The sequence below is a fragment of the Schistocerca cancellata genome, chromosome 7 (assembly GCF_023864275.1).
Source record: "Schistocerca cancellata isolate TAMUIC-IGC-003103 chromosome 7, iqSchCanc2.1, whole genome shotgun sequence".
Classification (NCBI taxonomy): domain Eukaryota; kingdom Metazoa; phylum Arthropoda; class Insecta; order Orthoptera; family Acrididae; genus Schistocerca; species Schistocerca cancellata.
Genome location: NC_064632.1, coordinates 584,092,383 through 584,106,343, shown reverse-complemented (window position 1 = coordinate 584,106,343; position 13,961 = coordinate 584,092,383). Strand labels below are relative to the sequence as shown.

Below are 13,961 nucleotides of genomic sequence, written 5' to 3'. Positions count from 1 at the left end.
AATTCGCTGCAGATCCTCCTGCATTTCAGTACAATTTTTCATTGTTACAACCTCTCGATATACCACAGCATCATCCGCAAAAAGCCTCAGTGAACTTCCGATGTCATCCACAAGGTCATTTATGTATATTGTGAATAGCAACGGTCCTACGACACTCCCCTGCGGCACACCTGAAATCACTCTTACTTCGGAAGACTTCTCTCCATTGAGAATGACATGCTGCGTTCTGTTATCTAGGAACTCTTCAATCCAATCACACAATTGGTCTGATAGTCCGTATGCTCTTACTTTGTTCATTAAACGACTGTGGGGAACTGTATCGAACGCCTGTATCAGCTCCGTATACTTGCAGATTTTACATCCCTAGCCTATTAACATATTTTTTGTTTCTTTAATTTTCCTATAGTCTGTATCCATCTTTCATTTAGTTGTACATGCTTCTATAGTACTGAATTTGTCCTTGAGCCCTTCTGCTTAGCTATTTTGCAGTCTCATTTTTTAGTCGTGTATTCCCTTTTTCCTGCTTCGTTTGCTGCGTTTTTATATTTTCTCCTTTCATCAATTAAAGTCAGCATCTCCTGTGATATCGAACGATTTCCGTTAGGTCTCATCTGTTGTGCTCCAGTTCTTCCTCCCACTTTTGAACATAGCGCCAGCATTACTTGTCTGCTTGAGGACGTACCTACCATCGACGTTAAAATGTCTGACAAGAGAAATGCTGGCTGTGCGACGTGACATTTCTGTGTATATGGACGATTTGACCCAATGTTAATTTACCAGCTTTGCGCGCTTGTTAAATTTAATTACTAGCGGAAAATAAGACTTACATGCAGCGCTTGTTATTTTACTGTTCTGCGCTCTGACTCATTCGTATTTATAGTTTCGCTTTGCATGTCGTGGTATTGTTTCCTGCGGTGATGCTTACGATAGCGGCAGGACAGGAAACGTCGCAAAAACCTTCTCTGGAAAAAATACATTATGTTACTATGCTGCACTTTTGTCACTAGTCTGTTTCGCAACCGCTTCGTTGACTTGTGTAAGCATCAGAAAGAGCGAAATTAACTGTGACTCACGACACTACCGTAGTATGTGGGCACGAGATTCATCTCACAATAGTCACTTTGTTTCGTCAGAGAAGATAAAACAAAAGTCTGTGGTGCTTATAAACTATCTTTTTCCTCTTGAGTGGAATTGCGACAGGTGGCGCATAACTCTGGACTCGTATTCGGAAGGCGAGGGGTCCGAGTGTGACTCTCCAGATTTATTTTTTCTCGAGTTTCCCTGAACCGCTCAAAGCTAGAGTGGTTCCGCTTGAAAAACGTCGCAGCCAAGTTATGTGCGCATCCATGTCCATTCCCATCTTGTTCTCTGTCTCCTACGACCTAGAAAGAAGAGGGCATTTCCCTGTTGACTGAAGGAAAAGTACAGTCGAAATTTAAGGGACCTCAAAAATTTTTGAATAATAAAGAGGTAGATTTAACGGTTTATTAGTGAAGAAGCAATCAAGAAAAAGTTGAAGGAAGAGTATCCCCTCCAAAAACAGAGATAAAAAACATTTCTGGAGTTTCGATAACAACTGTATTTCTTTACAAAGCAACTAATTGATCTGTCAGTCTTTTTATAAATGGCCGGCCGAAGTGGCCGCGCGGTTCTGGCGCTGCAGTCTGGAACCGCGAGACCGCTACGGTCGCAGGTTCGAATCCTGCCTCGGGCATGGATGTATGTGATGTCCTTAGGTTAGTTAGGTTTAACTAGTTCTAAGTTCTAGGGGACTAATGACCTCAGCAGTTGAGTCCCATAGTGCTCAGAGCCATTTGAACCATTTTTTTTTATAAATGATATCACGTCTTTTCTTGAAAGTTCTTCACCCATTCCTCCCTAGAAAGGAAACTTGCAATAGCCAAACTAAAAGAGAATGACGACGCTTTCTGGAAGCATATAACCACAGACAGATATGTTTTGTTCCCTACATAGACTAAGCCATTTTAGTAAACATTCTTTATGACACGCAAACGCACCTTGCCTGTTCCGCATCCTCACTGTTTATGATACGTTGTCAGCAATTGATATTTCTCCTTCAGAATTATAGACGAAGTGGATGGCAGAATTCCAAAAGTTTTGGAGCGTCTTTCTTTCTTACACATTCCATGCTTCTTTTGTGCGAGTGTCAAAAACACACGTCTTTGTACTCATTTTTACAACTAATTTATGTACTGTGGCACGTTACGCTTTGTTGGATAAACAAAGTAGTATCGCAAAAGTCGAATAGTGAAACAAGTTCGGAAACATTTGTCGAAAAAAAAAAAGCAGGAGTCGACTATACCGATCGATGGACTCAGAGAGGCGAAAACTGGCAGGAGAACTAGATGTAGGCTAACTAAACAAAGTGGCATCGATTTTCAACAGACAGTTGATCATAGATAAATATGAGCTATTGGAAATTTCCTAGAACTCTCATGACACGGAGCAGTTTTAGCCGATGTGTGTGGAGCAGGATGACGGGGTGGAGTAGTGAGGTAGTGCAGCAGCTGAGGTGGAGAATGGGAGGTAGCAGCTGTGCTGGCTGCGGGCTGCAGGGGCCGGCGTGCGCGTGAATCACCGGATGCACACGAGTGCTGTGGGGAGTGGCGGCGCGGGGAACAGCGTGCTGTACCGGCCGGCTGCACCGAGGTCCTGCCACGGTCGCCAGATTCCACCACCGCGCAACAACACAGCTCTAGGCGCAACACGGATGTTATCACTTCTCCTCTCCTACCGCCACGTTTGCACGCGTAGTGCACGACCAGATTAAGTCCTAATACGAAGGCATCAACTTTAGTCCCCGCCTGACTGATTAACGGATATGCAAATAAATCATTAAATAACCCAAGTATTTTAGTTTGCAACAGGGTTCACAGCCATCACAGATTGCCTGATTGATAACATTCTGCCGCAATTAATGTTATTGGATGGGTTAAATAATACTTTTATTGCTTTCATCTTCACACAGTTTCTCATGTGAGGTCATTTTCAAAAGTGTGTGGTAAAGGGAGCGGGAGAGCGTGCGAACCGCCAAGTGCTACACTCTAGTGGACAGCATTGCAACTGCACTCTAGCGGATGGAATTGGAAGAATCTTGGAGGAGTAATGCTTACTCATAAAGCAGCGTGTTACTGTAAAGATGACTGAATTTAGAGTTTCAAGCTGTATGAAGGGTAATCGTAATTGTTCATTCGTCGGTTGTCACCTCACATAACTCAACTGTCCCCCTGAAACGAAGTTCTACTCCTTTCCAAACGAAAAGCAACACGCAGCTAGAAGGAAACCTTGGATCACGAAGTTGAAGAGCTGGAGTACAGTAATTTAAATACTTCTACTATCACAAAAAAGTAATTGTGAGGTGGAAGTTCAAAGAAGTTTATAATTGCAACGGGTGGATAAACACTGTATGACGGAGTGTTGTGTACGTTCTGGTTGTGGTGTTGAAGCTGAGTTAATAAAACCTTTCTAGGTTACACGTCCACAAAAAAATTAAGTGTTTCATATTTTACGTTCATTGTTACCTTGTGTTGATACCAATTGCACATTAAGCAAAGAGAATAGGAGTTAGTTTTGCTGCTCTAGTGGTGTTTTTAAACTGTTATAGGCCAACAATCCCGGCTGATTTGAAATCTATTCTGTACCATTTATATCGAAAACCAAGGCGTGGATATTTTGGCCACAAAAATCTTCGATTTTTTTTATGTGGAAGATCTTAAATGCGACGTGTCCCATTTCACATTCTGGAAGCCAGCATAAACTAGACTTGTGATATCGGACGCCATAGCCAAAACCCCCACTGGACTACCGCAGGTATTATCCGTCTCTCATTCATAAAGCTTTCCGCTCGTGCCGCTTGCGGTCACAAGTGCTGTGGGAGAAACTCGTAAGGCTCGCCAGACTTCATAATTAAAATCACGATATCAAATATATCAGTGTCGCAATATCACTGCAGCTCAAGATACACTGGACATACTGTACGTGCTTTAGAGTGCATCGCATTCGTGATGTAGCATCACTGGTGACGGAGGCACGCTTCGTGTCATTTCTTTAATTATGAAGCCTGGACAGCCACCTGCATTTCTTCCGTTTCGTGATCTGGTGACTGCTTGGACTCTAACCCAAATATGGCCATTCGTACAGTCATTTGATAACGGCTTCACAGCCGAGACTGAGCGGTAATGAAAGCGAAATAATGGGACTTTTTTTGCCCGCCCAGTACCATCCAGTGTTGGATATTTTATAATTTAGACATTAAATAAAAGTTACGAAGGAAAGGATATTCTTGTTAGGGTTCCGCGTGTCTTAATGGCGTCTTCCTTTACAATGCTCAAATTTGAATAGTGCGTGTCTTTCCTTTTTTATCCTTTTCCTAGACACCTTCCAGATCAGACCAGGCGTCCCTCGATGCGCACCTACACCTGTTTTCTGCTCTGCTTTAAGGAAATTTTTGGAAATTTGTGATAAGTTCTATGGAACCAAACTGCTGAAGTCATTGGTCTCTAGTCCGCAGCTCGTGGTCGTGCGGTAGCGGTCTCGCTTCCCACGCCCGGGTTCCCGGGTTCGATTCCCGGCGGGGTCAGGGATTTTCTCTGCCTCGTGATGACTGGGTGTTGTGCGATGTCCTTAGGTTAATTAGGTTTAAGTAGTTCTAAGTTCTAGGGGACTGATGACCATAGATGTTAAGTCCCCTAGTGCTCAGAGCCATTTGAACCATTTCATTGGTCCCTAGGCTTACACACTACTTAATCTAACTTTAACTTACGCTAAGAACAAAACACACACACACACACACACACACACACACACACACACACACACACATGCCCGAGGGAGGACTCGAACCTCCGACGGGCGCTGATAACCACGCAGTTGAGCGCCCCACAAACCAAACATCATCATCATCGAACCTCCGACTCCGACGGGGGGAACGGCGCGAACCAAGGCAAGGCGCCTCAGACCGCAAGGCTACCAGGCGCGGCTATGCTTTAAGGCTCCGGTAGATAGCACGTAATTGGTACACCGCTTCCCCAGTAATTAATTTCGGTTTGCGAAAATAGATATGTTACATCGTGCTACGAACCCGGAAGCGACACGCAATAATATTACAGATATCATTTCGGCGCTAAGTAAACTTTGATAAACGGTGATCAACTGATTTCGGCGTTGCTTCCGTAGACATGTCGAATGTGTGTGAAGTAGGGAAATTTACTTGGCGACAGGTGCATGTGGAGATAACATGTTGGTAGTGTTGGTTTTGTGTAACAACGGAAGGTGCATAGTGTTTGTTGAGCAAGGACGACGCCGGAAGGTTGTAGTCGACCTTGTGTCGTCCACATAGTTCCACGGTGTTTTCGTAAGCCGACGAGCCTTGCTGTTTGTTTTCTACACTGGCAAGCGTATTGGAGCGCGGCATTGGACACTGCGTTGAAAATGCGGTTCTGGATCGTATTGACCCACTATGAAACAGTTTTCCATTGCTTCGCATCCCACCTGAAGCAGATGCTGCCACTGTGTTGTTCATTATGGTAGAGTCGAGTCTTCTTGAATTTGTAGCCAATTGCAGCTATGAGATTTTGGAGTTTTCCCTTCGTCGACTTCGGTGGTGTCAAAGGCACAGGCAATAAATTGCTCGAATGAGACTGCGACCATTATGAGTTTTTACTAAATACATCGTCTAGTTCTCTAAACGTATTTATTTGTTACATCGGTGATATGTTTCTACTGCTGATTAATAGCAGTGCCAAAGGCGCGGCGTCGTCTCCGCATTTCAGCGTAGGTTTTATCGCAATTGGCACTGTGTTGTGGGTTCGCAGGAGAGCCAACACCGTGTTATTAGAGGAAGCCGAAAGGCACGCGTTTTAGCTTACGCAGGCTGGTGTAAGGTCTGGAACAGGTCAAGGAAATTAGAATTTAGAAAAACGGACGTAGCTGGTGGAATAATTAACTTTAATCCATTAATGATGAGCGTCGCTCTTGACTGTACATTATTCACAATATCAATAGTAACTGAACATGGCGCCTTGCTAGGTCGTAGCAAATGACGTAGCTGAAAGCTGTGCTAACTATCGTCTCGGCAAATGAGAGCGTATTTTGTCAGTGAACCATCGCTAGCAAAGTCGGTTGTACAACTGGGGGCGAGTGCTAGGAAGTCTCTCTAGACCTGCCGTGTGGCGGCGCTCGGTCTGCAGTCACTGATGGTGGCGACACGCGGGTCCGACGTATACTAACGGACCGCGGCCGATTTAAAGGCTACCACCTAGCAAGTGTGGTGTCTGGCGGTGACACCACACACTTAACGTTGTTTCACGAGTCGGGGCATAACAGCTTGCCGCCGTACGTGTGAGAGCGGTTTGTTTCGTTAAGCAACCGGCCGGCAGAGGGCTGGAGAGTTCCCTGTGGCCCTTGGCTGTGGCAGCCCTTCAGCCACCCCTGCCCTATTAATATGCGTCCCGCGATGAGTGAGGCCAAACTAGTCATTAAAATGCACATACAAACGAAGCCCGCCCTCGTTACCGCAAACGCTTTCCTGTCGCGTTGATTAATCATTACACTGTCTGCGGCGAGACGCGGCGCACAGTTTGCACACTGCAACTTCTCGTCGCCCGGTCAGCTCCTCGTCGAAACCATAAATTACAGCATAAAGTGTCGCATCGTAAAAGCGGTTAACTTCCAGGGCGCTCTGTGGTCTTCCACGCGATCTGCAATACGTTACGAAAGATGGCAACAGCACTCCCTCGTGTGCTCTCAGTATGTCACGGAGAAGAGTAACAAACGCAAAAGTAGAGTACCGTGTATACTTCGGAGCTCTATCCGCTTTGTCAGCAGGGTGAGGAAGACTGACAGTTCCAGGTGCGTGTCAACAACATCTCTTACTTTATATATGTTTTCTTTTGGGCGTTACGATACTCTGTCTCAAATAATAATATCTGTAGAACACTGATTACTTCCGTGGAACTAACAAGTTCAGTTCCGTAATGTTCTCTGAATGAGAACTTCAAGAATAAATGTATTGGTAATTTACTATTAAATTTAAATAGACATGAGCAATTACACTCCTGGAAATTGAAATAAGAACACCGTGAATTCATTGTCCCAGGAAGGGGAAACTTTATTGACACATTCCTGGGGTCAGATACATCACATGATCACACTGACAGAACCACTGGCACATAGACACAGGCAACAGAGCATGCACAATGTCGGCACTAGTACAGTGTATATCCACCTTTCGCAGCAATGCAGGCTGCTATTCTCCCATGGAGACGATCGTAGAGATGCTGGATGTAGTCCTGTGGAACGGCTTGCCATGCCATTTCCACCTGGCGCCTCAGTTGGACCAGCGTTCGTGCTGGACGTGCAGACCGCGTGAGACGACGCTTCATCCAGTCCCAAACATGCTCAATGGGGGACAGATCCGGAGATCTTGCTGGCCAGGGTAGTTGACTTACACCTTCTAGAGCACGTTGGGTGGCACGGGATACATGCGGACGTGCATTGTCCTGTTGGAACAGCAAGTTCCCTTGCCGGTCTAGGAATGGTAGAACGATGGGTTCGATGACGGTTTGGATGTACCGTGCACTATTCAGTGTCCCCTCGACGATCACCAGTGGTGTACGGCCAGTGTAGGAGATCGCTCCCCACACCGTGATGCCGGGTGTTGGCCCTGTGTGCCCCGGTCGTATGCAGTCCTGATTGTGGCGCTCACCTGCACGGCGCCAAACACGCATACGACCAACATTGGCACCAAGGCAGAAGCGACTCTCATCGCTGAAGACGACACGTCTCCATTCGTCCCTCCATTCACGCCTGTCGCGACACCAGTGGAGGCGGGCTGCACGATGTTGGGGCGTGAGCGGAAGACGGCCTAACGGTGTGCGGGACCGTAGCCCAGCTTCATGGAGACGGTTGCGAATGGTCCTCGCCGATACCCCAGGAGCAACAGTGTCCCTAATTTGCTGGGAAGTGGCGGTGCAGTCCCCTACGGCACTGCGTAGGATCCTACGGTCTTGGCGTGCATCCGTGCGTCGCTGCGGTCCGGTCCCAGGTCGACGGGCACGTGCACCTTCCGCCGACCACTGGCGACAACATCGATGTACTGTGGAGACCTCACGCCCCACGTGTTGAGCAATTCGGCGGTACGTCCACCCGGCCTCCCGCATGCCCACTATACGCCCTCGCTCAAAGTCCGTCAACTGCACATACGGTTCACGTCCACGCTGTCGCGGCATGCTACCAGTGTTAAAGACTGCGATGGAGCTCCGTATGCCACGGCAAACTGGCTGACACTGACGAAGGCGGTGCACAAATGCTGCGCAGCTAGCGCCATTCGACGGCCAACACCGCGGTTCCTGGTGTGTCCGCTGTGCCGTGCGTGTGATCATTGCTTGTACAGCCCTCTCGCAGTGTCCGGAGCAAGTATGGTGGGTCTGACACACCGGTGTCAATGTGTTCTTTTTTCCATTTCCAGGAGTGTAGATTTAATGGCGAAAATATTTCCGCCTATTTCTGCCGCAGTCTGCTTAATTTGCAAGAACTTAATCACCGTTTCTATAGTGACATAATTAGAGAGACGATTCACTGTTCCTCTCCTCTTACTCGAAAATTACGTTTAACGACTATAACAATCAAATTATTTCTTATAAACTGATGACGAAATATCTATTGTTCAATCTTTTTGACTGATGCTCACGCGAGATGACTTTCATAGTGTTTCTGTACCGCCCAGAATCAGTGAACATACGTAATTCGCGAAGCAGAGAGCAAAGTATTGCACGATATGTGTCGACCTGTAATGTGGGTGATGTTCAACGCTTTGTGTCCCTATTGTGTGGCAATAAGTGTAAACGCTGGAAAAAGAGACGTTAAAACTATATGTTGATTCCTGGCGCATTCCTCTCGAATAGTACCAAGGCGACGGACTCTCTTAACGTTCCCGTGTGTAGGTTTGCCTATGCAGTTCGGACTACAGGTCCAAAACTTCAGTCTTGGTTCGTGAAATTCTTTTGAATCCGTTATTGTTCATCCCTACGAGCCAACTTACATAATGTAGTCAAGAAGCTTACAATTCTGTCCCTTCTGTAATCTCTTAAGTCTCCTTTTGTGGAAAACGGCGCTATCTCTGCTGTTTTCTATGAATAAGGTGATTCGCTCGGTTGATAGCTTTGATTTATCAGGTGTAACAGTGTCTGTTGTGCCCCCATCCATCTGCAATTCCGGGACGTCGTTATGCAGGGTGTGTCTCATTTTCAATGAAAATGCCACCATGTTTGAACCTACGTGAGTATTTCTTAATTGATGAAACTGAAAGAACAGCGTTCCTTACTTCCTTCACCAACTTTGGGTAAATTTTAGATGTTCAGAAACCATCAAAATCAGAGAATTTCACAGTTTTGTCTGTAGATTTGATGATAGTTACGTACTTTTCGATGCTTTCAAGTAGAACACTTTTATATTTAAGGTTGGAAATTTTTTTTAAAAATGGTTGGTTTGCTCTACTAATATTGATATGTTTCGAGCCAGATTTCGGCTTATTGGACTATCATCAGGAAATAACTGATTACTGTTTCCAAGATCACTAATCTGTAGGAAACCAAAAATTAGAAACAGAGACGTTAACAGCACACACTGAATTTTCGGCCATAACATTAGGTGATGAACATTAGAGCGAGCGCTAATGGGTCTTCTATCGCACTAAACATGTAAAATTACAATTTAGAAGATCGATATTATCAAACACAGTACATAACGGAATCACACAATATTGAAATATACAGTTAAGCGCCAAAGAAAGTGGTATAGACATGCATATTCAAATACAGAGATAAGTAAACAGGCAGAATACGGCGCTGAGGTGAGCATCTAGCGGTTCTGGCGCTGCAGTCCGGAACCGCGGGACTCCTACGGTCGCAGGTTCGAATCCTGCCTCGGGCATGGGTGTGTGTGATGTCCTTAGGTTAGTTAGGTTTAAGTAGTTCTAAGTTCTAGGGGACTTATGACCTAAGATGTTGAGTCCCATAGTGCTCAGAGCCATTTTTGAGGTGAGCAACGCCTATGTTCGCGCAGTTGCTAGATCCGTTACTGCTGCTACAATGACAGGTTATCAAGATTTAAGTGACTTTGAACGTGGTGTTGTAGTCAGTGCACGAGCGCTGAGAAAGAGGTAACGATGAAGTGGCTGAAGAGAATCGTCAACGTGATAGGAGTGCAACCCTTCCGCAGATTGCTGCAGATTTCAATTCTGGGCCATCAACAAGTGTCAGCATGTGAACGATTGAACGAAACATCGTCGATATGGACTTTCGGAGCCGAAGTCCCACTCGTCTACCATTGATGACTGCACGACACAAAGCCTTACGCCTCGCCAGGGCCCATCAACACCCACATTGAACTGTTGATGTGTGGAAATATTTTGTCTGGTTGGACGAGTCTCTTTTCAAATTGTATCGAGCGGATGGACGTGTACGACCATGGAGACAACCTCATGAATCCATGGACCCTGCATGCCAGCAGGGGACTTTTCAAGCTGGTGGAGGCTCTGACGGGGTCATATGGGACCCCTGATGCGTCTAGATACGACTCTTGACAGTTGACACGCACGTAAGCAACCTGTCTGATCACCAGCACCCAATCACGTCCATTGTGTATTCGGACGGACTTGGACAATTCCAGCAGGATAATGCGACACCCCAAACGCCAGAATTGCTACGAGTGGCTCCGGGGACACTCTTCTGAGTTTAAACACTTCCGCTGGTCATCAAACTCCCCAAACACGAACATTATTGAGCACATCTGGAATGTCTTGCAACGTGCTTTCAGAAGAGATCTCCACCCCCTCGTACTCTTACGAATCTATGGACAGCCCTGCAAGATTGGTGGTGTCAGGTTACTGCAGACACTAGTGAAGTCCACGCCACGTCGTGTTGCAGCACTTCTGCGTGCTCGCGGGGACCCTACACGATATTAAGCAGGTATAGTATTTTTTTTTTTTTTTTTTTTTTTTTTTTTGGCTCTGCAGAGTATAAGTTGTGTGAATGTAATACTCAAAGTTGTGAAATTAATTGGCTGTTGTAGAACTTCTTTGTCGACTTTTTGTACCTGTGACCATCCTTCAGTAGGTGTTAAGCAAAAAAAAGAATCTGACTGACTATAAGGTCTCCGAATATCGGTTTATAAATATGAACGAAGTTACACCCACAATATGACTCCTCCAAGAAGCCACTTTCACGAAAGTGCTCTGGAGATGAAGTTGAGACTTGATTAGTGTATTGCGCAATATGCACCAACATCTACAAAGGGAAGCTGCAGGCAACAACAGCGCCACGAACCGTCTCGTATGCGCTGCGTGGCGCTCGCAGCAGTAGTACTTGGAGATAATCAGAACTTTGCGGAGTTGCAGCAGCCGTTTCTGCGCACGGTGTTGGTGTACGGTGCGGCGTCAGGTGTTGCTAAGCAGACCGCCCCTGCGGCATGTCTGCCGCGCTTAGTATGTAAGTGGCGGCGCAGTGGCGGCGGCGCGGGCCGCCGGCGAATACTAACGACCCGCGCGAGGTCTGATCTGCAGGTGTAGCCATCTGTTGGCTGCCGACGTCGACAGATCCTTCCCTGTTGGCACGCTGGTACTCATGTGCGAACCCAGCTGCTGAAAGCTGGCTCTGAGCGCTATGGGACTTAAACATCTGAGGTCATCAGTCCCCTAGAAAGTAGAACTACTTAAACCTAACCAACCTAAGGACATCACACACATCCACGCCCGAGGAAGGATTCGAACCTGCGACCGTAGCGGTCGCTCCGAGAACATTTCATATGTCGAGATTCCAGGAACTACAACTGAGCACTGAAAACCACTGTGAAGTGCCTGGCAGAGAATACTTCCCATTGTAGCACATATTTATCAAGTCTTCTCCTTGTGCCATTCACGCAGTAAACACTTCTCACTTTCCCGTGTTTATTGGGCGCATCGATTCTGACATCGTACTGTAGAAACTTCCAGTCCTTACCAGCAATGTCGCAAGAGCAAAGTGTAATCGTTGGAACTCATTCAAACAATGGACACTTTGAAAAACAACGGCCGTGACAATGTTATCGACGCTGGGTAGTTCCCCCTGAGATAACGCGAACAACTTGGCCTCACTGCGTAGAGATATCCGAGCGTGTCGTAGAGAAAGGAAGTCGTTAGTTTCAAGTCTCGTGGCCTGTTGCAACACGCGTGTCGGAAAATAGGTTCAATCTGTGGGGCGTTTGACTGCCGTTGTCTTGTTGTCGGGTAACAATTGGTGTCCCAAGTGCCCAATAATCAACAGGTAGCACCGATCCGTAGCACACCCGGAAATCTACCGAGTGCAGTTTGAATTTGTGCGAGGTTGGAACGGCAGGAAACCGCACTCTTAATTGGTACAGGATGCAGATCAGGTGTTCGCCATTCTGTCAACCACATACACTCCGGAGACTCGAGGGAAAGGAATAGATGTTCTCACGGCAACACATCTCAAGTTTCGCTTTCTACTCGCTGGTGATCTGCATCACATACGCCCGATTTCAAAATTCCGAGCACGCGACGATACAAAATTAATACAGTGATTAAATCGGTTATAACTATTTAATGCGCAGTGATACCTCGATAAGGATTACAGAGGAATAGTTCAAAATTTCAATCTTTGCGCAAGCGCAGTGAATCGGAATGCGTGGAGATGCATAAGTGAAAAGTTCCGTGTCGTAATTGAAAATGGCTCATCCCGTACAGAAGGCATTCTGCGCGTCAGAAATTAACAGTTGTTGTCTCTCATCATACTGCAGAGAGGAATTCTTCATCGATACAATACGCACCTCCAATCGCCGTCTTGGGACACGGATGTCGCACATAAAAAATACAACGCTCCGTCTACAGGCCACAAGTGACCCATTAGGACCATCCGACCGCCGTGTCATCCTCCGAGGAGGATGCGGATAGGAGGCGCATGGGGTCAGCACACCGCTCTCCCGGTCGTTATGACGGTATTCTTGACCGAAGCCGCTACTATTCGGTCGAGTAGCTCCTCAATTGGCATCACGAGGCTGAGTGCACCCCGAAAAATGGCAACAGCGCGTGGCGGCCTGGATGGTCACCCAACCAAGTGCCGACCACGCCCGACAGCGCTTAACTTCGGTGATCTCACGGGAACCGGTGTATCCACTGCGGCAAGGCCGTTGCCGTCGCATATTTGTAAATCAACGTATTCTTTCAAAATGTTTTATCGATCGTACTGGACGACAGCGTGTTCTGCTCTTGTCCACCGGTACATACGGACCTGACCCCTGTGGATTTCTTGACATGGAGCTTTGAGTAAGACTGTGTATATGTACGTTCTCTACTGAACACAATACAGAAATTGCACATTTCTAATGCGCTAGAGCTGATGATTCCAAATGTCTTAAGTATTAGTGGCATGCAGTGGATTAGTGCGTAGGTGATGTTTGTGTGACTATGAGCAGTGATATAGAACACTTATAAACTATGTAAAAGATTTGTTAAAAATTTTCTTTTACATTGTGTCATTAATCACTTTTTTACCGTGTATCACAAAGCTTTATTTTCGTTGGACCTAGATTTCGGATATAACTTCAGTTTTCTGTACGCAAGCGATTGCAAAGAGTGCAATCAAGCAAAGATAGACAAATCTCAACTGTTTAATCTCCTGTTTGTTGACTTATTAGCAACTACATCAAAGCAGTCACCAGAAATATCGTTTATGGTTTATGTCAACAAGTTTAAGTAGTAGTTTTTTTATTTTTTTCTTTCTATCTTATAAATGCTATTAATTGTTTAAGTAGTAACAATCGGGGCAAAATACCTCTATATCTGAGGAATTTCATCACTTCAGCCCTTCAGAATATTGCTACACAGCCCGTTTGGAACGAGAAGAATGAGAAAAAAATAAATGGGCGACTCGGACCTCGGACCTTTT

At 46.1% G+C, this 13,961-nt stretch overlaps 1 protein-coding gene and 1 pseudogene across 2 annotated transcripts in view; one reads left to right on the top strand and one right to left on the bottom strand.

Moving 5' to 3' along the window:
* The window catches only part of LOC126092623 (protein FAM151B), a 406,482-nt gene that overhangs the window by 112,158 nt on the left and 280,363 nt on the right, over positions 1 to 13,961 (top strand). The window lies entirely within an intron of this gene.
* On the bottom strand, positions 13,091 to 13,208 carry LOC126093041 (5S ribosomal RNA; annotated as a pseudogene).